This window comes from Pristiophorus japonicus, chromosome 16 (assembly GCF_044704955.1).
Source record: "Pristiophorus japonicus isolate sPriJap1 chromosome 16, sPriJap1.hap1, whole genome shotgun sequence".
Classification (NCBI taxonomy): Eukaryota; Metazoa; Chordata; class Chondrichthyes; family Pristiophoridae; genus Pristiophorus; species Pristiophorus japonicus.
The window spans coordinates 23,122,964-23,147,099 of NC_091992.1; the positions used below are offsets into that span (position 1 = coordinate 23,122,964).

General features: G+C 41.0%; 1 long non-coding RNA gene across 2 annotated transcripts in view; it reads right to left on the reverse strand.

Moving 5' to 3' along the window:
• Positions 1-24,136, reverse strand: part of LOC139226993 (uncharacterized) — a 53,110-nt gene that overhangs the window by 24,070 nt on the left and 4,904 nt on the right. Inside the window, exons 2-3 of one of the 2 annotated variants that reach the window (XR_011587348.1) lie at positions 12,784-12,919; positions 241-2,614 (exon numbers count right to left, since the gene is read on the reverse strand). This is a non-coding gene — a long non-coding RNA (uncharacterized lncRNA). Of the gene's footprint in view, positions 1-240; positions 2,615-12,783; positions 12,920-24,136 lie in introns of those variants that run through there. The other variant, XR_011587347.1, reaches the window with a different exon arrangement.

Consider the following 24,136-nt stretch of genomic DNA (forward strand, 5'->3'; position numbering starts at 1 on the left):
GGATTGGGGACGGATCCAGGTCCCGGTGCTGAAAACAGTGCAGGGACATTTGCACTAGCGCTGCAGGATGTGTGGGAGGGGCTGAAGCGTGCCGTCCCTAGCCCTGGCTGAATGAGCTCCTTCATCGCCGGCCCGCTGTGTTCCCTAAGGTAGAACTTCTATTTTTTATTATTTACTGATTGATTTTGATGCTTTAGGTGCAGGGTTCCTTCTATTTTTTTGTTATTTATTGATTGCTTATTACTTTGGTCTTGGTGCTTTAGGGGGCAGGGTTCCTTCTATTTTATTAATTAATTGCTTATTACTTTTTGTGTGTTGTTTGGTGCTTGGTGGTGCTTTAAATGTAGTTACTTGCGCCGATTCCTTAACTGTAAGTAAGGTCTTTCTGTGCAGACAAAAGTGGACACATACACTGCCCTAAGTTAGTTTAGTACAACTTTTTTCTGGCCAAATTGGCATAAATGGTGTAAGTGGCTGGGAACGCCCCCTTTTGAAAAAAAAAACCTGACCTAACAAAAAACCTAACTAACTCACTTACACTGGCGCAAATTAAATGGCCATATTTGCAACTAAAAAGATACACTAGAAAAATCAAGTTACACCAAAAAAAAACGGTGCAACTCGTGGGAAAATTCGGGCCCATGAACTTTACTCAAACACACCACCAGTGTACGATGAATTTTCGAGGGCACAATATGGCCACTTGACTGATGGTGCGTGTGCCAGCTCTCCGAAAGAGCTATCTGTTTATTCCATTCCCCTGTCCTTTCTCCATAACCTTTCACATACTTCTTTTTTCAACTATTTATCTTGCTGTAAGCATGCTGTGTAAAATGATTCCATCCAAATCCTGATGGGCATGATCCTGTGGTGCAAAGCTGTTGATCTAGCACAGAGAAGTCACAGGATAAATTGTGTGGAGAAATGGAAAAGAATTTAGGTTTTGGGTGGGTTGTTGGAGTAAAAGAAGCTCCAGAATGGTCCCAGTGGATTGGAAGGTATCAAATATAACCCCGCTATTCAAGAAAGGAGGGAGAGAGAAAACCGGGAAGTACAGGCCAGTTAGCCTGATGTGAGTCATTAGGAAAATGCTGGAATCCATTATTAAGGAGGTGGTAAAAGGACACTTAGCAAATCATAATATGAATAGGCAGAGTCAACATGGTTCTCTGAAAGTGAAATCATGTTTAACAAATTTATTAGAGCTTTTTTAAGGGTGTAACCAGCAGGGTAGATAAAGGGAAGCCAGTAGATGCAATATATTTGGATTTCCAAAAGGCATTCGATAAGGTGCCAATTAAAGTTTGTTCCACAAGATGAGGGCTCATGGGATTGCAGATGATACATAAGCATGTGTAGGGGATTGTTTATCGGGCAGAAAACAGAGATTAGGGATAAATGGGTAATTTTCCAGTTGGCAGGCTGTAACTAGTGGGGCCTCAGCTATTTACAATCTATATTAATGATTTAGATGAAGGGATCATTTGCTGGCAATACAAAGCTAGGTGGAAAAGTAAGCTGTGAGGATGACACAAAGCCTGCAAAGAATAGAAAGACAGAATATTTTTTAAATGGTGCGAAACTATTAAATGTTGGTGTTCAGAGAGATTTAGGTGTCGTCGTACAGAAACACAAAGTTAGCGTGCAGGAACAGCAAGCAATTCGGAAGGCAAATTACATGTTGGCCCTTATTACATGGGCGTCGGAGTACAAGAGTAAGGAAGTCTTGCTACATATGTACAGGGCTTTGGTGACTCCATACCTGGAGTACTGTGCACAGTTTTGGTCTCCTTATCTGAGGAAGGACATACATGCCTTAGAGATGGTGCAACAAAAGTTCATAAATTGATCCATGGGATGAGAAGATTGTCCTATTGAGGAGAGATTGAGTAGATTGTGCCTCTATTCTCGAGTTGAAACATCTGATTCTGCTGGCTGGAGAGCCTAGAACTAGGGGGCAGTCTCAAGATAAGGGATTGGCCATTTAAGACTGAGATGAGAAGGAATTTCTTCACAGAGGGTTGTGAATCTTTTGATTCTCTGCTCTAAAGGGCTGTTGGTGCTGAATCGTATATTCAAGGCTGAGATCGATAGATTTTTGGACTCTCGGCGATTCCAGGGATATGGAGATCGAGCGGGAAAGTGGAGTTGAGGTTGAATATCAGCCGTGATCTTATTGAATGGAGGAGCAGGCTCGAGGGGCCGTATGGCCTACTCCTGCTCCTAATTCTTATGTTCTAACTCTGCACCTGGCTGTGTTATTACCATTGACATACTTGATACTGACATTAGGTGCCTGAAATGGGAAGAGTTCTATTTCCCAGCACTGATGTCTCTCAGCTTGAAGAACATTTAAAACTTTAGGAAGTATCCCAATGCCATGTAACGCCCCCAACTAAACAGTACCATCGCTGCTTAAATCTATCAATTTTACTATTAAAATGTAATCAGTATTGTTGAATAGCAGAATGGAATGATCTCGAACAAGTCCTTTCCCATTTACGGTAGCATAGTGGTTATGTTACAGGGCTAGTAATCCAAAGGCCTGGATGAATGATCCATAGATGTGAGTTCAAATCCCATCATGGCAGCTGAGAGAGTTAATTTGATAAATCTGGAATAAAAAGCTAGTATTAGTAACAGTGACCATGAAACTACTGGGTTTTCGTAAAAGAACTGTCTGGTTCACTTATGTTCTTCAGGGAAGTAAATCTGCTGCCCTTACCCGGTCTGGCCTATATGTGACTCCAGACCCAGAGCAATGTGGTTGACTTTTAACTGCTCTCTGAAAAGGCAGCTTACCACCACCTTCTTAAGGACAATTAGGGATGGGCAATAAATGCTGGCTTTGCCAGAGATGCCCACCTCGCATAAACAAATAAATACATTAAAAAAAATTCATAGTGGTGACTCTGGTCAATGGATCACAGAGGAGAACAGAAATTGTTACTTTAAAAATAAGAAATAATGCAGATTGTAACCAGATGAATTTAACATATCATAAGAAATAGGAGCAGGAGTAGGCCATTTGACTCCTCGAGCCTGCTCTGCCATTCAATCAGATCATGGCTGAACTGATCTTGGGCTCAGCTCCATTTCCCTGCCCGCTTCCCATAACCCTTCACTCCCTTATCATTCAAAAATCTGTCCATCTCCACCTTAAATATATTCAATGACCCAGCCTCCACAGCTCTCTGGGGCAGAGAATTCCACATATTTATGACCCTCAGAGAAGAAATTCCTTCTCGTCTCAGTTTTAAATGGGCGACCCCTTATTCTTAAACTACGCCCCCTAGTTTTAGACTTCCCCCATGAGTGGAAACGTCCTCTCTGCACCTACCTTGGCAAGCCCTCTCAATATCATACGTTCCAATAAGAATTTTAAATTATTCATATAATTGATTAAATTAATGCTAGTTTGGATGAATTGCTGGACATTTCTCTCTTGATGGGGTATAGGCCCGTGTAACCTTGTCTACGTACAATCCGTGTAACTGCACACTGCCTCATAACCAATCATTCCAGTGAACTCTTTACCCCCAACAACAGGGGCAGCAATTCTCCACAGTTCACCCTTCCCAGAAAATATAACCTGCAGTAGCAAAACGAATGTGAAGCAACAATAGAAAAATAAATCATATTCTGTTGAGCAGTTTTTGGGAAAAAAACTAATCCCCCCAAGTAGATTTATGCTAACGTGTAATTGTGTTGTGCTCCTGCTGGGAGCGATGTGACCTGTGCTCCCTGCGAATGTGGCTCCTCACTGAGAACACGGATTTAACTCCTTACACTTACAAATGTAAAAATAGTCGCTTGTGGAATTTCGTTGCTCAGGGGATGGGGAGTATCTGGGGGAGGGGGGGTGGGAGGGTTAGGAAGTGATGTGGAGCTCCCCACGAAAACAAACTTATTATCAAAAGATTTATATATCTTACAATAGATGCAAGAAAATGGACGCTGAGCTATGTAAGATTGCCTGACCGCTTGATCGAATAGAAGGGCTTTAGGAGAGGTTTCAAAGGTGGAGAGTTGGAAGGATTTAGGGAGAGGGGTTCAGAAAGTAGGATTGGGATGGCTGAAGGCTCTGCCACCAATAGTGGGTGGGAGGGTGGGGTGCGGTTACTGAATGTTCTATTCCTCTGATTCCAGCTTTTTGGAGGAGATTTCTGAGGTAGGGTGGGAGAACAATTTAGAAACGAGTGGAAATATCCTCTGGATTTAGTTTTAGGGAATGAAGCTGGGCAGGTGGAAGGGGCATCAGTAGGAGAGCATTTAGGTGCTAGTGACCATAATTCAGTCAGATTTAAGCTAGTTATGGAAAAGGACAAGGATAGACCAGGAATAAAAGTTCTAAATTGGGGAAAAGCCAACTTTGCTAAGCTGAGAAGTGATTTGGTCATAGTGGACTGGAAACAGCTACTTGAAGGTAAATCAGTGTCAGAGCTGTAGGAGGCATTCAAGGAGGAGATCCATAGGGTTCAGGCCAAATATGTGCCCTTAAAGAAAAAGGGAGGGACTAAAAAATCTAGAGCCCCCTTGATGTCAAGGGTAGGATAAAGGAGAAAAAGGAAGGCTTATGACAGACACTGAAGGCTAAATTCTGCAGAATCTCTCGAGGGGTATAGAAAGTGCAGGGGTGACATTAAAAAGGATATTAGGAAAGCAAAGAGAGAGCATGAAAAATTCTTGGCAAGTAAAATCAAGGAAAACCCAAAGATGTTCTATAAATATATTAAGAGCAAGGGGATAACTAAAGAAAGGGTAGGGCCTATTAGAGACCATGAGGGTAATGTGTGTGTGGAGGTGGAAGATGTGGGTATGGTTTTAATGAATACTGGCGTCTATTTTCACAAAAGAGAGGGGCGATGCAGACACTACTATCGAGGAGGTGTGAAATATTAGATGAAATAAACATAGTGAAAGAGGAGGTATTAAGTGGTTTATCAGTTTTGAAAGTGGATAAATTCCCAGACCCAGATGAAATGTATCTCAGGCTGTTTAAGTGAAGCAAAAGAGGAAGTAGCAGAGACTCTGACCCTCATTTTCCAATTCTCTCTGGCTTCAGGTGTGGTGCCAGAGAACTGGAGGACTGCTAATGTGGTACCTTTGTTTAAGAAGGGATAGACCGAGTAATTACAGGTCAGTCAGCCTAACCTCACTGGTGGGAAAATTATTTGAAAAAATCCTGAAGGACAAGATAAATCTTCACTTAGAAAGACACGGATTAATCAAGGAGAGTCACCACGGATTTGTTAAGGGAAGGTCGTGTCTGACTAATTTGTTTGAATTTTTCGAGGAGGTAACCAGGAGGGTCGATGAAGGCAAAGCGTATGATGGAGTGTATATGGATTTTAGCAAAGCTTTTGATAAGGCCCCACATGGCAGACTGGTCACAAAAGTAAAAGCCCATGGAATCCAGGGCAAAGTGGCAAGTTGGATCCAAAATTGGCTCGGAGGTAGGAAGCAAAGGGTAATGGTTGATGAGTGTTTTTGCGACTGGAAGGATGTTTCCAGTGGGGTTCCGCAGGGCTCAGTACTAGGTCCCTTGCTTTTTGTGATATACATCAATGATCTAGACTTGAATATAGGGGGTATGATAAAGAAGTTTGCAGGTGATACTAAAATCAGCTGTGTGGTTGATAATGAAGAAAGCTGCAGACTGCAGGAAGATATCAATCAACTGGTCAGGTGGATAGAACAGCGGCAAATAGAATTTAATCCAGAGAAGGGTGAGGGAGGGCTAACAAGGAAAGGGAATACACATTAAATGGTAGGATACTGAGAAGTGTAGATGAACAAGGGGACCTTGGGGTGCATGTCCACTGATCCCTGAAGGTAGCAGACCTGATAGATAAGGTGATTAAGAAGGCATACGGAATGCTTGCCTTTATTAGCCGAGGCATAGAATACCAGAGCAGGGGGGGTTATGCTTGAACTGTAAAAAACACTGGTTAGGCCACAGCTGGAATACTGCGTGCAGTTCTGGTCACCGCATTACAGGAAGGACGTGATTGCACTGGAGAGGGTACAGAGGATATTTACGAGGATGTTGCTGGGAGTGGAGAATCTATGTGATGAGGACAAATTAGATAGGCTGGATTTGTTTTTATTGGAACAGAGGAGGCTGAGGAGAAACCTCATTGAGGTGTATAAAATTATCCGATGGTGGAAAGAAAGGGCCTATTTTCCTTAGCAGAGGGGTCAACAACTCGGGGGCATAAATTTAAAGTGATTGGTTGAAGGTTTAGAGGGGATTTGAGGGGAAATTTCTTCACGCAGAGGGTTGTGGGGGTCTCGAATTCACTGCCTGAAAGGGTGGTAGAGGCAGGAACCCTCACCAAATTTAAAAAGTACTTTGATGTGCACCTGAAGTGTCGTAACCTATAGGGTTACGGACCTAGAGCTGGAAAGGGGATTAGGCTGGATAACCTCTTGTTGGCTGGCATGGACACGATGGGCCGAAATGGCCTCCTTCTGTGCTGTAAATGTCTATGATTCTATGAAACAAGTAGGATTTTGAAATGAATGTGGATGGAGATCCAGAGTAAGTCGGTGAGGACAGGGGTGATGGCAAACATGACTGGATATGTTTGGCAGAATACTTTCTGTCAAGTATATATGGTTCATATTTGTAAATTTGTTTATTGGCAACTATGCATTTTGGTTCAAAAATATTTCTATTTTTGCATTTCTTAATCACTTTATATAATCTCACTCGCCATGCTTTCATATGAATGGCTGTTGATAACTCATTGTGGATTTCCTCTGAATAGGAAGTGAATATAATATTCGGAACACAAAGCAATTGCCATTGTGGAATTAATTGCATGGTAGATCTTTTCCTTGGAGACTGTCCCTAAGGGAGTTGAAAACCCTTAGCTTTGCCAGTAAATTGTTTGTGCTGTTCAGTAATAGAGTAAAATATTGATTGAAACCATTTTATTCTGTGAATAATATTAATTGAATTTCATATGCAACTTAAAAAAAAAATTGCGGTTGTTTCTTCAATTACGAAACAATGGGAGCCATTGACCTATACAGCAGCCAAGTGGAGGATTGGAGCGGTGTATATTGGATTAAAAAACGAATTAACAGTAAAAAAAAACTGTTGACTTAAATTTACAGTACACTGAAGAGCTTTTCAACATGGAGACAGATTTTCCACTTGACGAAATCGACATAATGTGGTTGGGCAATCTGGCACAAATCAATTTCACTGGCTTCCCACTGGAATCACTGTTCCTAAATTTTCTGTCGGCCTTTTAGACGGGTATAAAATGCTCTCGCACAAAGTTTTAAGACGATATGCAATCTTAATATTGTTTTGAATGGAGTTTTCACATTATTTCCCATTCTTTCCAAAGGGTTGCCACCGTGTGTACTGTCTGCCCCGTATATAGCAGTGTAAAGGAAAGCGCCATAAACAGAGGTGTGTTTGTTTTTGGTTTGTTTTGAATTAATAAAAAAAACAGAAAACACACATAAAATCAGCTTTTTTAAATTGGGACTATGAACCTCCACGTGCATGAATCCTCTGCCAAAGTGAGGTATGCTCACAGATCACTAAAACAGATTATTCAGTCAGCACCACATTGCTGTTTGTGGGAGCTTGCTGTGTCCAGAATTGGCTGCCGCGTTTCCTACATTACAACAGTGACTACACTCCAAAAATACTTCATTGGCTGTTGAGCGCTTTGAGACGTCCGGTGGTCGTGAAAGGTGCTATATAAATGCAAGTCTTTCTTCTTTCTTTATCAGGCCCAAATAGGAAGAATTTGGGTTTTCCCAAGTGTACGCAACAATTGATGGGGACAGATCTGTCAATAGGTGGACAACAGCAATGAAGAGATTAATTAGGCCAGCTGCTGTGGAAAATAATTGTGTTCATAGATTATTTAAATAGTTGCTGTGCCCAGAATTGGCTGCTGTGTTTCCTACGTTACAGCAATGGCTACACTTCAAAAGTACTTCATTGGCTTTGGGATGAAAGGTACTATATAAATGTCTCTCTCTGTCTCTTTCTCAGTCTAATATAGGTGGGCACACTGCACCCCCATCACCTTTGCAGTGTGAACTACCTGGCATCCCTTTCTTGGTCGTCATCTTCCTTTTTGCCCCTAAAACTGAACTGGCAGCGGTGCAAATCCTTACTGGTGACAATTATGTAGCAAGGAGCAATAATGTAACTTATGGCAATTGGCACAAAGGCTCATAAGAGCACAAGTGTGAGCAGGAAAAAGACCACACACGCGGACACAAATGGAGAAGGTTGAAAGTCTCTTGCGTTAATATTTAATATGTTCTTTTCAATTTCTATATACAAAATGCCACCTTGCAAGTCTGGATGCCCAATTCACATGCACATAATTTATATGGACGGGCAATAAATGCTGGCCTTGCTATCGACGCCCATATCCCAGGAATGTGTGTGTATATTTAATATATATAAATTTTTATATATTTATATATTAAATATATATATATATATGCACCACATTGCTGTTTGTGGAATTGGCTGCCGCGTTTCCTACACTACAACAGTGACTACACTCCAAAAGTACTTCATTGGCTGTTAAGCACTTTGAGACATCCGGTGGTCGCGAAAGGCGCTATATATATGCAAGTCTTCTTTCTTTCTCAGGCCCAATTAGGAAGAATTTGGGTTTTCCCAAACTGTACACAACATTGTTCCTCAAAACTGATGGGGACAGATCTGTCAATAGGTAGCCCACAGCAATGAAGAGAGTTTGCATATGATACAAAATGGCTGAAGATCAGATTATCAGATTGCCGACCAATTTTCTTTTACTGGCTCCAATCCAATTAGCTCCTCAAAACCCTGCTGCCAGTGAGCAATCTAGGCTGCCATGATTGGCAGGAGATGGCAGCGGTGGTGAATGCCATTTAGAATACTCGCAGATCCTGCGAACAGGTGGCAGACCTGAAGAAAGCTAACAACACACGGCCACACAAGCGTAGCATGAACTGGTCAATGGCCCAAATTAGTCTGCCACAAAGTGTTGTTTAGCAACCTGGTCAACCATACAAATCCTTATCACCGCTGCGCCCTCTTTTTTTTTGGGTGCACAAAACTTAACATTTCAAAAGCTGCATGGGACTGGCAGAGAGCCATACAGCTTATGGGGAACATTGTTTATCGCTCCTTTATTTAAAAACATGAGCGGAAGTAGGCCATATGGCTCCTCGAGCCTGCTCCGCCATTCAATAAGATCTCCTACATCAACTCCACTTACTTGCCCTATCCCCATGTCCCTTGCTTCCATTAGTGATCTCAGTCTTGAATATATTCATCGTTTAAGCATCTAAAGCCCTCTCCCTCTGGGGTAGAGAATTCCAAAGATTCACAATCTTCTGAGTAAAGAAATGACTCCGTATCTCAGTCCTAAATGGCCAACCCCTTATCCTGAGACTATGACCCCTAATTCTAGACTCTCCAACCATGCACGCCCATAATTTAGTCGGGCACCAATTCAAGCTGTGACTTGTCAGTATGGTAAGTTACTGAATAGACTGTCATGGCTCCTTATTTAATACAACATCCCACTAACTTTATACCAAATTTATCCTGAGAAATTATCCCGACTGGAACCAGGAGCTCCCATTACATTGCTACCAATCATACTAAATAACATCCTTCTATTCCTTGAGCTCACGTGATGTTTTTAGATCATTGGCCAATGTAGAGAAGTGTGGCATGTCCTTTATTTTGTATTATGTGAAGATAATTTGTATTCATTTCAGTGAGTCTGATCATTAACTGCTCTATATGCTCAACTTATTGTGAAATAAAGCAGCTTATTTATTCAGCTTTATTTCCCCAAATGCTTCCTAGGTTCACCTTTAGAGGGATTGAAGAAATACATGTACCAAAGACCTGAATAGCTAGTCCCCTGGGTTAGGCTATCTTACTGGTAGAGATGTAGAGCAGAGTGAGTCAACTGCCATAACATTACAACACTCTGACTGCTCATGAAAGTAAGTGATGCCACTGAAACTGAGGAGATATCTTGGGCGGACCCAAATTTACAACTCTCACTAAAACCGACCTGATGGAGATTTGAAATAGTTACACCTGGATTCTGAATGTGCAGCTGGAAAAAACATAGTTCTTTATAACCACCTTACAAATTTGGTCTGGCATAGATACATCCTTGGCGTTAGTAGCACAAGTCACTCTGCAAGTGAATCCCACACCACTTGCAGTGCAGAGTTGAGTTACACTACCCAATATCTATTTCTACAATAGTGTAATTCAGGAGATATAGCCATGCAACCCCCTTCCCCCTCTCCCCTACCCACCAAGATATGTGAAATTAATATAGTGCCTTTCGGATGGGCGTACTTATTTGTTTCAATAATCTTTTCAAAGGTAAACACTTGGTAAGATGGGCCAATTAAAAATCATTTAAATTGATTTATTTCATAGACATTAAGTGAACATAATGAGCAACACTTCTGACGGGACTTGTATAATTTTGTAGAGCTTATCCTTGCCTGATAATACAAAATATCGAACACGCTACATTTTCCTACTCTCGAGGGGAATTTTCAGAGCAGTGCCAAACATGACTGAATAATGCTTTAGGGATTTTGATTGATATTACAGCAACAGCTTGCACTGAAGTAATGCCTTTAAATGCAGAAAAAGCTCTCTAAGTACTTCACAGCAGCATAAGGAAAACTGGCACTGAGCCAAGAATGAGAAATTAGAGGGGGCAACCAAACCAAGGTTACAGATACGGGTTTTAAGGACAATCCTTAAAGAAAAGAGGAAGGTGGACAAGCAAAGGTATTTAGGCAAGGAATTCCAGGGAATAGGATCTAGGCAGTTGAAAGCACAGCAGCCAAGAGTGGGGCCAAACCAGGAGATCAGAATCAAATGAACAGAGTTCACAGGGAGGTGCAAGGCTGGAGGAGGTTACAATTTAGAGAAGACAGAGGTCACCAAAGGGTTTGAAGACCAGGATAAGGATTTTAAATTGGAGGCTTTATGGGCCCGGGAGTCTGTGTGACGCCATAGAGATTGGAATAGTGTGCTAGCAGGACTCTGTGTGGGATAGGGCAGGAGCAGCAGAGCTTATGGAGGGGGGCGTTGAATGATGGGTGATAGACCAGCCAGGACAGCATTGGAGCAATTGAGGCTGGAAGTGAAAAAGGTCTGGATGATGGTTTCAGTGAGAGATGGGCTGAAGTAGAGGCCGGCTCAGAGCTTGAAAGTAGGTGATATTTTGTGAAGGATGGGGTTGGAAGCCCAACTCTGAGTAAAATAGGACACTGATGATGTAAAACAGTCTGGTTCAGCCTGAGACAGGGACCGGGGAAGGAAAGAAAGACTTGCATTTATATCGCACCTTTCATGACCACCGGACGTCCCAAAGTGCTTTACAGCTAATGAAATACTTTTGGAATGTAGTCACTGTTGTGACATATGAAACGTGACAGCCAATTTGTGCACAAGCAAGTTCCCAAAAACAGCAATGACCAGATAATCTGTTTTTTGTTGTCTTGAATGAGGGATAAATATTAGCCAGGACACTGGGGAAAAAGCTGATGGACTGATTTGCTATTTGTGAGGCCTTACTGTGTGAAAATTGTTCACATAACAACAGTGATTAAAATTTATCAGTAATTAATTGGCTGCGAAAATAAAAACAAAAAAATGCTGGAAATCTCAGCTGTGAAGCACTTTAGGACCTGAGATCTTGAATCATGTGCTTTATAAATGATGCAAGTTCCATTCCTCTGTTTCTCCTAATCTGTACCATTTTGGTCAAATGTGACCAAAATACACACACATATATAAATGTGTGAAAAATATACCCATATATGAATATTTATCTAGCCTTTACTAATAATGGCTTAACATTTGGAAGGAAACTTCTGCAGCTAACAATTAGAATGGCAATACCAGACAGACTGCATTCTTTGGGCGACTTTTGCTGTTATCTACTTATTGTTCTCCCCTGCCCTACGTGTCACTTTGTGTGCCATCTCGGCGATCAGACCCGCCAGGGGTAATGATTTTTCCATGGCAGCCATAAATGCTGCTCCATGATGAACAGATAGGAAAGTATATTCGAAGTATGCCCCACATGAAATTTGTTTCTTCCCTTCTCCAAAATACAAAGCAGTTTTTAAGTGCAAGATGTTCTGTAAAGCAACCGGTTGAAAATTGGTTATTAATAGTGGCGGAGTTTGAATATTTTTTTAGGCAGGATTCAGAATTATGGGTAAAAGTCACTCTGCATATCAGGCTAACAGATAGCACAGTGCTTATTTTTCACAGCCTTTTTCCAACCAAGAGCTTAAAGTGCCAATTGTGACAATATTGTGTTTGTGTATTGGGGTCACAGTAATGGGACATGCTGCCTACATGTCATGGTACATATTCCAGTGACATTTTAATCTTTCGCTGAAGAAGCTTGTAATAATGGAATGAGTTCCAGAATCGGTTGTGCTTTGTTGAAACTCTTATCCTGACACTTAGAACTCCACTGAACTATTTGAACATTGTGTCAGCACTGAACATGAGCCGAAGAAGCTTTCAAATTAATTTGTGACCTACTAGGATATGTCGGCTTTAGAGTTGCTGTGTCTTCCATAGCTCCTGTTAAATTATTAAAATTGCATTCCTTAAACTTTTATTTTCTATATCAAGGGCACTCATTAAAATGAGCCCCTGAAAAAAATCTCAAATTCTGTTTCACCTTTTTATAAAACATTTTCAATTTTTTTAAAAGTTTTTCTATTTTTGGTACTTGCCCATTGTCAGGTGATTGGTTACAGTCACTTTGGGATGATCAGCATATCTGTTGCCATGACGTCATTGCCCCATAATTTGTCAGTAAATATGCAGGAGGAGGCGGAGTTGGTTTTCTTTTCTTTGCCAGACTATAAACTTTAAAAAAATATTGTTTAATTCTTAATTTAAAAAATATATATATAATGTGTAATTATACAAGGATTATGGAATGTAGCTCTAAGATTTTCTACCAGGGTGTATTGGTACTACTTCAACAATGTCGCCAATTAAGGTACAATGATGATGAATTTGTAATGAAAACGAGCTATTTTCTGTAATGATGCTACAGGTTGAACCTCCCATATCCGGAATTCCCTTATCCAGAACTCCCTTATCCGGAACCGCCCCTCGTCCAGAACCTTTCCCGGCCACCAAGTGGCGCATGCGCGGAACTCCGACATGAACACGTTGAAGTCCTTCCTCGCTGCCGACTCCCACAATCGCTGGTCTGACTCCGCAATCCACTGCCCCCCCCCCCATGATCTCTCTGCCGCACACCTAGCCCCAAGCCAGCCAGCCCCGATATCCCCTTGCTCAGTACCTGTACCATCCAATTCAACATGACCACCCCTCGTTTGTAAAAATCCCTTATCCAGAACAGGCCAGGTCCCGAGGATTCTGGATAAGGGAGGTTCAACCTGTATTATACTGTAACTATTGATGCTAGTACCTACTTAGAGCCAGGCTGAGTTATACTGCTGACTCTGTGATTGCGAGTTTTTGTTGTTGTTGAATGCATTGACCATCTTGAACAAACGTGGGATTTTGTTGCTGAACTTGTGAACACCAAATTCTTCTTCTCTGCATGCATTCTCATTTTTCTCCAATCATACTTTATATCATGTTGATCCAGAATATTTCACCAGAATGCACTAGCCACCGATCACTTAGTGGATGAAAAGCCACACAAATTGTAGAATGGTGCCTCAAGTTCTCTCCCTTTCTTTGACCATTGAAAGCAGGAATAGATCTCAATCTTGTCCTTCATGAACCAATGCTTTTCCTAAGGTTGGATGATGGTGGCATCCATTCATCCATTGGAGAACCAATGTAAAGACCATATAATAATAGGAGATAGCTTTGATTTCCCCCTCTGGACTGAGAGTATTTGTAAATGGAAGTGTCAAGTTGGTTTCTCACTGTCTCTAAAATGTGTCACTCTTTCATGCCACCTAGATAGTAGCACAAAATCTGCTGATGAAGCCATGGAGCAGGACACCAGACCATCTTGCTGCGAACAGATGGTGCTTAATTTGAGATGACTAATGGGATAGGCAATAAAGTATGCTCTTTCACAACCTCGAGTGTCTCATTTGGAACAAGTTTTCTTGAATTAATTCTCTGAATGTGAACGTTGCTGGTGTTTGTTGCACTGTCCCAGTTGCGCTTGAAGGTGGTGATGGGCTTTCTACTTGAAGCTTTGATACAACTGAGTGGCTTGCTGAGCCACTTCAGAAGGCAGGTAAGAGTCAACCACATTAGTGTGGGAGTGGAGGCACATATAGACCAGTCAGGGTAAGGACGGCAAGTTTCCTTCCCCAAAGGACATTAGTAAACCAGATGTTTTTTGCGACAATCCCAACAGCTTCATGGTCACTTTCGCTGATGCCAGGTTTTAAAAAATTTCCTAATTCTGAAACTGAATTCAAAAATGCCATCGTGGGATTTGAACTCGTTTACTGGATTATTAGTTAAGTTATATAACCACTATATTACCTGAACAGTAACTTGGAAATCTATAAATGACCATTTGAATCCTGCCATTCTGTTACATTGTTCTTGAGATTTTCAGAGATGTGCCCGACATAGTAATTGACCGCATTGCATTTGTAAAAGATAACCTAGGCTACAATATAAGCATCGTGTGGTTTGGGGTTATGGACAGCATTTATACTTGTCGCTTGCTACATCATGTTTTTAAAGTTAATTAATAATTGGAAAGTGACCGAACAATTATGAAGGAAATAATTCTAATCATGTAGCAAATAACACACGAGGTGTGCATAATTGATTGTATTCCTTAGCAAAGCTTCTCTCCCTTTAGCAACGCTTCTCACTCTATCAGTCAACTCACTAAGAAACGTTATTGAAATGTTCTGCAATGAAAAGTTGGAGGTCGTCGTCACTGTTTGTCTTACATAGTTCATTACCTTGACTTTTTAAAGACCTGTGCATTTTTTATACCAATTCAAAGTATGTCATTCAGTACTAGTGTACGATAAACTCTTTTGCAGCACTCTGTTGGGCACGTTTCCGAAAATATCAGCAAACTCCAGAGCAGAACAACAATGGGGCTGAATTTGTGGCCCCTGTGGATGTGAACGAGGTGTGCATGCGTCCGTAAGGGCCGCGCAAGTTCCGGGTTTAGGCCTGCGAAGAGCATGTGTGAAAATCCAGAACTTGCGATCTGGTGACGGAGCTTATGAATTCGAAGGATAATGGGCCTCCGCAGGCGGAGTGTTGGGCTATTTGCCCAGCTTCTGTCCGGCAAATGCCCTTTAAATACTAACACCTGGTAAGGCGTAAGGCCTGCTTTTACCAGCGTAAGAGTTTTAAAAAAAAATGTATCACTCATTTATACATTAAAAATCTTGCCCAATAAGGTAAGTTTATTTTTAACCCTGTTGAAACATATTTTTAAAAAATTCCACAAATTAAATTTTTGTTTAAAATATTTAAATGTAATTTTAAATATGTAACTCTTTTTAATTTCATGTGTTTGTGTATTTTTTAAAAACTGATCCCCATTCATACTTTATGGGAGTTCCGTACAAACTGAATCCCCAAAAGTATAAATGGGGATTCCCTTCTTTCATTGGTTGGGCCGGCCCATGTGATCCCAGGGGCACTTGCGAATCACCTCGCCCCGGGATATGTGGGCCTCTACGAACCTCCTGGGCCACCAGGTAAATTCGTAGATTGTTTGCAGTTTGGAGACATCTGCCCGCAGGAAACTTCCGACCACAGATTTTTTTCCCTCATTGTAATAGAATGGCATGATTTAAAAGTTAATTTATATGTTTCCATAGTGCTGTGCAGGTGATTCAGGTCCAATACGTTTTGGACAACATTTTCATTTTTTTGGCATGCAAACAAGCCTTTACAGATCTCACGGGCACTTGTGAAGGGCCCAAATAATGAAACCACTGAAGTCCGGTTCCTATTTAGATAACCTTTGTCTCCCAGTAGGTAGTGCTGAAGAGTAGGAATTTCTTGCAGGGATAGTGATGCCATTTTTAAGTATCATTGAATCAAATCACAGCACCAGTTGGTCCCATTATATTGTTGCATGGTGCCGATCTGCAGTCCTTTCCATTAACTGCAGTCTACAAAAAAAGGTTAATACGAAATAATACATTATCTTCCATCATAGTAGAAAATCCTGGCAATATAGTGCATGTATTTCCAGAAATGAAGCCCATAGATCACACAATTATCTCAACATCAAAAAGGCAGATGAAAAAGTTTATTATGTTCAACAAAACACATTCCCTTGGGAAATTAGCTCCGCCTGGATTAATGGCTACATAACTTTCAGAGATGTGCAGCTCCCCAGTGGCTCAACAAGTTTAGCCAATGATAATGGGCATGGTAGTGCACTGGTTATATTGCTGCATTTGTAATCCAGAAAATGTGAGTTCAGATCCCTCTGTGGCAATTTGAGAATTTCAATCAGATTGTATGGAAAAAAAAATAATGTGGAAACACAATTATTTTTTTAAAAAACTGGTATTAGTAAAAATGACCATGAAGCTGTTGGATTATCTCAGCTGCTTAAACTAATGTTCTTCAGGGAAGAGAACCTGCTGTCCTTACCTGGTCTTTCCTATATGTGCCTGCAGTCCCAAACTAACACAGATTTTTCTCTGCTCTCTGAAGTGGCGAAATAAGCAACTCGAACAAAAGCAAAATACTGCAGATGCTGGAAAACTGGGAAAAAAGCATAGTAAGCAAATCAGTTGTATTAGAATTGCTGCAAGGAATTGACAGCCGCAGTTCAGAAGGCTCACCACCACCTCTGGGCAACGAGGGATGGGTAATAAAAGCCAGCCTTGTCGGTAATGCCGACATCCCGAGAATGAATTAAAAATAAAGCGGAGGTATTTAGCCAAGAAGGTTCAAGGCTCAATGTGGACTTGAGTTAGCACATCTCCGTTGGGAGAGGGGCTATAGTTGGCATCAGGGCCTGCATGTCAAGAATTGGCTGGAGTTTCTCCCCCTTATCACTGCCCATTGACTATTTCAAAGAGCAGGGATTTCTCCTGGTGTCCTCCCTCCGCCACCAATAAACAGATTAACTGGGCATTCATTTTACTGCAGTTTGTAGGATATTGCTGATAGCAGTCACTGCATTTGAAAATCCATTCAGTATGTGAAGCATTTAGATGATTCAACATGATGAGCTGTTAATTAAGTACAAGTAATAATAATAATGGCTGGTAGATATCTGGCTTCCATAGAAACGTACCGTAGGAAACAGCCAATGACGTTGGGAGAGGGGAAAACTTGGGGAAATAAATACATTCAAGAATTCAAAACTGCATTCAATATAAACTGCTGCATAAGCTCAAGTGACTGGTTATGTCCCATTGGACAATGATGTCAAAAAGGAACTTTAGATTAAAAGGAAATACTGTCCTCTTTGTAACTGTAGAAACAAATCTCATTTACCAATATACTGAGGTTCAGTCTGTGCAGTGAGTAATGCATCTGCAGTAACAAATTGTACAATGGTTGTCATGTGTTTTTGGACGTGAAGTTATTTTATGTTGCATTCAGAACTATCCTCTGTACAAAGGAAATTGGTGCATCACTACTTCTTGCAATGTTTCTATTTTTTTTTAGAAGGAGAAATTTTGTGCACTCTTGAAATAATGAAAACTTAAGTACAATTTAGCAAGTTGTCTCTACATAGAGAGGGATTAACCAAGGTCATGTTAATCCAGCTCACTGTCACACACCTTAACAGATAGCGAGACTGACTGACTGAGCTGGGATTATATCACCCATCTGCTATTTTGTCTGGAGCATGATGTTGAGGGAAAAATGCCAGGTTGGGAGATTAGTGTAGGAGGAAAAATAATCACAATTGGATGCAAGTCCAATATTTTTTCTTTGGTTAAGCAGTCTTGAGTTGTCTAGTTTTCATGTTAGCTGTGTTTCTTAGAGAAAGAAGCAACGTGTAATGGAGTCACTTTTCAAAACCATCGTTCTGGGAACGGTGGGGGAAGTTGATTCGTGTTCTGCTGCTTGGAGACCACTCCAAGTTAAATTAAGTTTCTTGGTTTTGAATTACCCTTGCTAGCTTTTCTTCTTCTTCGTTCTTGGGATGTGGGCATCCCTAATTGCAGTTAAGAGTCAACCACATTGTTGTGGGTCTGGAGTTACCTATAGGCCAGACCGAGTAAAATTTCCTTCCCTAACGGACATTAGTGATGGTTTTTAACAACATTCTGGTAGCTTCATAATCATTACTGATGCTAGCTATTTATTCCAGATTTATTTAATTAACTGAATTTAAATTCCCCAGCTGCTGTGGTGGGATTTGAACCTTTGTCTACAGGTCATTAGTCCAGACCTCTGGATTACTAGTTCAGTAACAGAACCACTATGCTACTGTCCCCAACTCTATCCTATCTCCTGGAAATGGTTGCTAATTGGTTTTTTTCTTTGTCCACAATAGCAGAAGTGTGTTTTTTTATACCTCCTGATTGATTATTGTACACAATTCCCTGCCCAAAACAGACCATAGGCAACCAGTCCCTAGTCCTCTGTCTAGTTCTGGTCTTGGTTCTACTGCTGGGAGATGGAGGAGAATGCCACAAATTGCTTCTTTATTTTTGATAGTCTACTTTGCTTTCCCCATGGTGCACAGCATCAGAACATAGTGGTGTGTCCTGAACAATAAGGTGGGATTTGAACTCTTGTCTCCAGATCATTAGTCCAAGCCTCTGGATTACTAGCCCAGTAACATAACCACGAGGCTACTGTATCTGCTTCCCTATGTAGCTAGCTGAGTGTGCCTTGTCGCTCAACAAGAAACTAACTTTTTAAAAGGAAAATTGTGTGCTTCTTTCATCCAACTCTGTAGACTTCCCAACTTCCGCTCCAACAGTCCCAGATTTTTTGTCATGTTTTCTGATTGTGTTTGTTCACAACGGGCATGTTGTTTGATAAGGCTTCCGGGGAAAAAATGAAAGCTTTGCTTGGACCTTTATCAAAGGTGCACAGATCAGCGATCTGATTCAGTGCTGTACCCCAGGGGCTTTTATTACTCTCTCCATGTGCACAGTGATTGTTGTCACCAAGTGGATAGGCTTCATACTGCAGTATCCTCTGTTCTTTTCAAGTTGTATTAATAAGTTGGTAATATTGATCGCTTTGGCCATGGAATGCAATCTTCTGTCATTGCTGAGGTGATGTCAAGAATATTATTTGTAAAACTGAAAGAACTTCAAAGCTTTCTACAAAAGCACCTGTGATCCAGCTGTTCAAAGCTACGGACTCTGTCTATTAAGGTTACCACGGGACAGTCTGAACATTTCTAAATGTAAACCGGATACGAAAAGTCTCGATTTTAAAGCTAAAAGAAAGAACTTGTAATTATCTAGCTCTTTATCACCTCGTCATAAAATCCCAAATTATTTACAATAATAGATTACTTTTGAAGTAATTGGACATACCCTGCAGTGACTGACGTATCTTGGCTATTGTTGTTTTTATGTATTTGGTGTGAGAGTTATAACTAAAATCTCATACCCAGAAATTGTACCCAGTGTTGTAGACTCTGATAAATGAGATGCAATGAAGGTGTCCTGTGTAATATTACAACCCCAAAGTTACATAGAATGAATTAGAGTAACATAAGATATGCAGCACAGAAACAGGCCATTCGGCCCAACCAGTCCATGTCAGTGTTTATGCTCCACTCGAGCCTCCTCCCGTCTTTCCTAATCTAACTCTATCAGCATAACCCTCTATTCCTTTCACCCTCGTATGCTTATCTAGCATCCCATTAAATGCATCTATACTATTTGCCTCAACCGCTCCCTGTGGTAGCGAGTTCTACATTCTCACCATTTTCTGGGTTAAGAAGTTCTTCTGAATTCCCTATTTGATTTCTTGGTGACCATCTTGTATTGATGGCTTCAAGTTTTGCTCTTCCTCACAAGTAGAAACACTCTCTCTGTGTCTACTCTATCAAAACCTTTCAGAATTTTAAAGACCTCTATTAAATCACCCCTCGGCCTTCTCTTTTCAAGTGAAGAGAGACCCAGCCTGTTCATCCTTTTCCTGATAGGTATAACCTCGCATTTCTGGTACCTGACTCCGAATGCTTATGTTTGTGTAATATATATATAGCTCCACCTGTGGACTACTGTGGCACTGCAGCCAGTGCTGTGTACAAATAAAGAGGGAACAGGTCACCTGACTAGAGTGTTCTGCCATCTTAAGGCTGTGTTTGTGTTTGTGAGTTGCTGAAGATGTAACAATGGCAATGAAGATGGGATAATCGGGTGGAAAAAAACTGCAAATTTTTGTTGGTGGAGGATTCAGCCAACTGACAGAGAGACTTTGAGAGCTTCTCTGTTTTGATTAACAGCTACAAATCCAAGATAAATTACAAGCACACTTGTCTGAACTGCCAGGGTCCAGATGGCCGTGCCTATGGGAATAATAGGGTTTTTGGGGGAGTTTCAACGCGACCGTGAAAGATGTGGAGCGGCTAGAAATGTTTTTCACTGAAAATAATATCATTGAAGTCACCAATGATGAAAACCATAACCAGGTAGTGTTGGAAAGAAAACAGGTGATTTTCTTAACTGAAGCAGGGCCCGAGGTATATGAAACCCTGAAAAATTTGCTTGTGCCTATCAAGCCAAAAGACACAACACTGAAGCAGATTCCAGCACTACAGTCCTGAGCCCCTGGAAATTGCTGAAAGTTATCGTTTCAGAATACAAGATCAGTTAACAAAAGAAAATATCAGTGGGTACATTGTAGTATTAAAAAAGCTATCCACTGTAATTTTGGAAACTTTCAGGATCGAGCATTGCGTGACTGCTTTGTTTGTGGGATGAAAAATGATGCGATCAGAAGTAAGTTATTGACAACACCTAATTTGACTTTTGATTTAGCGTGTCAGACAGCTATATCAGTGCACATGGCCAACCAATATTCCCGAGAATTTCATAATAGTTTCAGTCGTCAGACAACCGAGGTAAATCGCCTGCAAGTTAAAAGTAAAAGGCAGTTGGGCCCCAAGGTCTCAGAAACTGGCAATGGTAACAGAGCATTGAAGTCCTGCTATTGGTGCCTGGGACAACACATTGCTCAAAGTTGTCCATATGTGAAGGCAGAGTGTTTCATCTGCAGGAAAACTAGGCATCTGCAAAGGCATGCCGACTGAAGGGTAAACCAGCTTTCAAAGCTATAAGTAGAAATCTCCAGAGACTGCATAGCATGGAAGAAAAACAACAGGACGAGGAGGTTTTAGAGCTACACATCATCACGAACATGAGGTTAACTAACAGCGATTCAAAAAGTATCATAATTCACATAGATGTTGCAGAAACCAAGATACTCATGGAAATCGACACTGGTGTATCCGTGAGTGTAGCACCGGAGTCTCTATACCTCGACAAATTGTGTGATTTCCCTTGGAGAAATCCAAGAAAGAGCTGCGAGGCTACTCGGGAGAGAACATTCCTGTGGTAGGTTGTATTACCGTACTGGTGAAATACAAGGATCAATTTCAGAGCTTGCCTCTATTAGTAGTGGCAGGAGACAAGCCTGCCTTACTAGGAAGAAATTGGTTGGGATCACTGAAACTGGATTGGAGTGAGATTTTTCATGTTGAAACGAGATTTGCATCAAAGAATGATATCATCAAGAATTATCCGAAGGTGTTCTGCGAAACAGGCAGTCCGATCCAAGGCTTCAAGGCAAGTGTCAGGGTACAGAACAATGCTAGATCGGTTTAGTGCAAGCCATGTTCCGTACCATATGCACTCAAGGAGAAAGTTGAGCAAGAACTCACAAGACTAGAGACTGAACATTATTTCTAAGATGGATCGATGTAATTGGGCTACACCCATTGTTGTTGTACCTAAGTCCGATGGTAAGGTAAGATTGTGTGGTGATTATAAAGTAACTGTAAACCAGGTTCTAGAGGATAATCTCCCCAATACATTGCAAAATGTAGAAGATTTGTTCACAACACTGACTGGTGGTCAGATCTTCTCAAAGTTGGATGTTACGAATGCCGACTTACAGCTTGAACTAGATGAGGAGTCCAAGTCATGCTTGACTGTAAATACTCATTTAGGTCTATATCAATTTAATAGGCTACCATTTGGAGTGTCTTCCGCCCCTGCCATATTCCAAGGGGTGATGAACCAGATTTTGCAAGGTATTGAAGGGGTAGTATGTTATTTAGATGACATACTAATTTCAGCACCAAATAGACAAATTCATAATAACATATTGAATGAAGTCCTTAAACGGCTAGAGAAGCACAGAGTACGAGTGTCTGCTCGCAAGTATGAGCTATTTCAAAACTTAGTGGAGTACTTGGGGTACAGAATAGACAAAGGTGGTTTACATCTAAACAAGGGAAAGCTGGATGCAATCAGAAATGCACCCACTCCCAAGAATGTCACTGAACTTCGATCATTTTGGGGTCTTTTGAACTATTATGGGAAGTTATTACCATATTTGGCTACAGTATTACATCCACTGAATGAACTATTGAAAAAACAGGTCCATTGGAAGTGGTCAAAAGAATGCAATACAGCATTCAAGGAGTGTAAAAGCTAATGGGTTGAGAGCACCATGTTAGTTCACTATGACGTATCTAAGGAAATCAAGCTAGCATGTGATGCCTCTCTGTATGGAATTGGGGCAGTGATCTCTCATGTACTACATAGTGGGGAGGAGAGACCAATTGCTTTTGCTTCACACACTCTTGATGCCAGTGAGTGTAATTATGCGCAAATCGAAAGGGAAGCTTTGGCATTAATTTTTGGGGTCAAGAAGTTCCACAAATATTTGCATGTTCGTAAGTTGACCATTATTACGGACCATAAGCCCCTGACAGCAATCCTCCATCTCAAGTCCCCAATTCCAACATTAGCTGCAGCGCGAATGCAGAGATGGGCTTTGATTTTGTCAGCATATACATATATTGAATCCAGACGATCAGCTGATCACAGTAATGCTGATGCTATGTCTAGATGGCCTTCCCCATCATAAGTTACACCCAAAAGGGAAGAAGTGATCTATTTTTCATACATTGATGAACTGCCAGTCACAGCTGACGAGATTGGTAGAGCAACCAAATTTGACCCAGTGATATCAAAGGTGTATGATTATATTGCAAATGGCTGGCCAAACCAAGTAACAGACAAAGATATTCATCCATTCTTCATTCGTAGGAATGAATTTTCAGTTGATAAAGATTGTATCATGTGGGGTGCAAGAGTGGTTATACCAAATAAATTCAAGTCCAAGTTATTAGGAGAACTCCATGACCAGCACCTGGGAATGGGCTTGACCAAGAGTTTTGCACGCAGTTACTTTGATAGAGGTAGAGTAAAAGAGAGAGAGTTCAAATGGAAATCAAGGGCATCCTTTGAGGAAAACTTTCCTCAAGATCAGCCTTGATTGAGTTTAAATTCAACACCATATTTGGAAGGTTCTGTTCGAGAGCGAAGGTATCCTCTTCGAAACAGAAAACAAGTGGTTAAGCTTGATTTGTAAATATGGCAAAATAAGTCCATATCTTTTGTTATGTATAACCATGCAAGTTATGTATGATGATTATTTTGTTACACTTCTCCCTCCTTAATGAAGAAGTAATTATAATATATATAGCTCCACCTGTGAACTACTGTGGCACTGCAGCCAGTGCTGTGTACAAATAAAGAGGGAACAGGTCACCTGACTAGAGTTTTGGAATGTTCTGCCATCTTAAGGCTGTGTGTGTGTTTGTGAGTCACTGAAGATATAAGAGTTTGTTACTAAACTATTGAGATTAACCACTTTTTAAAATATATTCCAGCAGGGATTTCCAGGTAATCAGCTGCAGGCGATCTGTAATAAACCTATAGTCATGATGGCACAAGTCCGTGTAGTCACTGACCATGCACACAAATTAGTGATAGCAGGCTGTAATCTAGCGTTGGGGTTCAGGTGGCCAGGTTACAATGCTAACATGTGCATCATGTTGTCATCTGAACCCTTTTGTTGGACCACAAGTTTATGCAGCTGTTGTGCTTTTGCCATCACCAACCAGCAAAATCAATCCTAATA